Raw genomic sequence first — 3,222 nt, forward strand, 5'->3', positions numbered from 1 at the left:
AAAAAAAAAAAAAAAAAAGAAAGTCAACCCAGATAAAATGTTGTTGTTCAAACCTTACAACCTGGAATGCCCAAATAAAAAAAAAAAGAAAGAAAGAAAGAAATAGGCCCAAGCCCATGGAGAGCAAATGTGTCATTTTGTCCCTCCACATACTAGAGGGGAACAAGTGGAACATAATAGCGCCACCAAAAAGAAAGTGTAGATTAGGAAAAAGAAAGGGAAGATTAGGAGAGGGTTGGGGAGAATTGAGGAGCTACCGCTAAGACTTCGTCCAGAATCAAGGTGAGTTCTTGAATGTTTCCCAGATTCGATTCTAACCTTTACGAATCGGGACCTAATGTTTGAATACGTTTATCTAGGGAAGTTGATTTCGTGAAGAAACTTGGCAGAAATTCGAGAATCGTTCAAGAACGGTAAGAAAAATTTTGTGGCTCAAATATCGTTTTATGTTGAGGCTAAAATCATGAAAAAAAATACCAAGACGTAGCCTTCAACACGATCTAGAACTTTACCGAAGGAACCATATCGATCAAGCTTCAGATCAAAAGATAAGAAAATCAGAATACGGTGGATTGGAAAGGGGTTACGGATTGCAGAAGAGAGAGAGAGGAAAAAAAAAGAAGTGGCGGGCGGCGGAAAGTGGCTCGACAGGCGATGACACGCGTCAAGCGTCGGCTAGAGTGACGCAGCTCCAGCAGAATGATGACGCGTGTCACAAACAGAAACCAGGCTGAACCGTAGTGAACTGGACCACTGGCTGAACCAAACCAACTCGCGACTGCGTGAAGCAATCTGCGTGTGCAGCCTGCGACTAGCGTCCTTTCCAGCGCGTGGCTTGTGCGTGGTCGGTGCGTGAGAGGCTCATTTTTCGTCCGTTTACCTCTCAATTAGGTCCGGATTCCTATTATAATAATATCTTTATGTGAATATGGACCTAATCAAGGATAATCATTGTTTTAGTACGAACGTGGAGACGCTAGCAAAGAGCACGCGTCAACCAAGTAAGTCACCACCGGGTATTTAGGAAGAAATACTTTAGTATTCGCTTGGATTGCATGCATGCTAATATATTTGCCTTAGATTAGCTTTCCATGAATGAGAATAGGTAAGTTAATTATTACGGGCGTATTTGGAGAATTATCTGGGTGTTGCTTGTATATTTTAAGCTTCCGCTACACGTTGCATATGTTTAGTTCATGTCAAAAATGTGAACTCTACGTTCCGGACGCCTGAGGGATGACGTTGTCCCCTGAGTGCGAACTCCGCATTTCGGGTTCTTGACGGAGGCTATCGTCCCATGACGCATACATGTCTAGTTTGCTGAGTTATGTATGATGATGTTAGTCGACAACTGTATGCACACTCTGTCATTTTCGATGACCCATTACCATGATCAGCCTAGAGATTTGTAGTTAGGAGCTACCAGTCACTCAATCTACATAAAACCTTCCCCTAAGAACCTAACAGGTTACCACGGCAAAGAAGTGCCTTGAGTGTTGACTGCTAGTTGTCTGAACGGCCTCTATAGCTTCGTGGAGGAAACCAGAGGTTCCTAACCATTTCTTACTACTCCTAGCCTTTTCGCATGGAAAATGTGTCCTCACATCCTACAGTCTGTTAACTGCACGGGAATGGATTGGGTCACTCCCCCCAAGGGACTTTCATGGGCTTAGGAGGTACTCAACACACCTCTAGGTTTTTGATACCATGTAGTCTCAGATAGCTATGTAGAGGTAGCGCCTCATAGAGAGACGCCGACCATGTCAACTTAGCATAAGGGACCCTTAAGTATCAAATGAAAGAATGGAGAACTCATGAAGCTCCATAGAGCAAGTCACTAGGGGCGAGCCCCAAAGGGACTAAGACCAAAACCAGACGTCTTAAAGTCAATTAGAAGACCGTGGGGATTCTGTTAAGTTAGGATGCGATGAGAGACTACAAGTAGATGGCTTAGTGAGTATAATTTTTATACTCATCTCATTTTTTCCTATTTTTTTTCATGTGTTCGTAGACTGTTGGTCAAGGTAGATGAGTATTTAAGAGCTGTACGGTCACAGAGGAGATCGTTTCGGAGCGTCAGTCCCTTTTCGGTCTTTTAGAGTTTTTTTGTGAACTTTATATTTGTATTTTCTCTTATTTTGTAAATTTGAATCCTCTTTTTAAGCATTTGAAAATTACATTCTCCTTCTTCTATTTTGATTTTATTGGATTTTTATTTTTATTTTTTTATCTTTTACTCTTCTTTTCTCTTCCTTTTTATTTGTTTTCGATTTCTTCTTACTGGACATGGTCCAAATTTGGAAGCCTAGAAAATCGGGTTGTGACACAAACTTTAGTATGAGTTTGAAATACATTTTAAAGTAAACAAAATACTCCAAAATGTAAAAATAGACTGACACTCTTATGCTATCACACAACTCTCATATGCTCATTTACCTCAATCAACACCATGCAAACACCAAAAAAAAAACCGGAAAATGGGTGAGTATAAAAATATACTTATTAAGTAATCTAGTTGTAGGCTCTCACCTCATCCATGACCTACTAGGTGACCACGGGTTTTACAATAGTCTCTAGGTATATTACTCTTGCTTGCTTAGCCTATGCAATGGGTAACCAATATCCAATATTGAGACGCTACCTCAAACACTCTCTAACAAGTGGGGACAACATGGTGAGTTCTAGTCTGCTCATAATCCATGGGAGGTAGTTGGCGAACCCATTCCATAGGCCATGTAGTTGTCTAAGGTCAGGGGCGCTACCTCCTGTATGTGCCAGTTCGGCTAATTACCCACATTATCGATGTCTTCCCACAATACAAATCTACTGCGTAGAGTAATCATGCCAAAATTTCTCTCATATCACACGTTCTGAACCAACGTGACACCTAACTCGACGCTATGTACTCGATCGAAAAGGGAGGTGAAAGCTTCGCAAACACTATATGAGCTACTATTAGCCGACAGACTACCTTTATTTTTCACAAGGGTTGTCGTGGTGGTCTTCTAAATCTTTAGAGTGTCATAGCACTTTAAATTTCGTCTCTCACTTCTAGGAGGTTCGAGGTTAGCTTGTTGGGCCAAACCAATCTTTGGGTGCGCACAGGTCTAAACATCTGATTACTCACTGTTGGATCGGTATGGCAACCCTAAAGGGGGTGAATAGGGTTTAAACAATAAAAGTGTTTAAACTGATTGATTTTTCTAATGATGAAAATCTTTT

This window comes from Cucurbita maxima, unplaced genomic scaffold, assembly GCF_002738345.1.
Source record: "Cucurbita maxima cultivar Rimu unplaced genomic scaffold, Cmax_1.0 Cma_Scf00044, whole genome shotgun sequence".
NCBI lineage: Eukaryota > Viridiplantae > Streptophyta > Magnoliopsida > Cucurbitales > Cucurbitaceae > Cucurbita > Cucurbita maxima.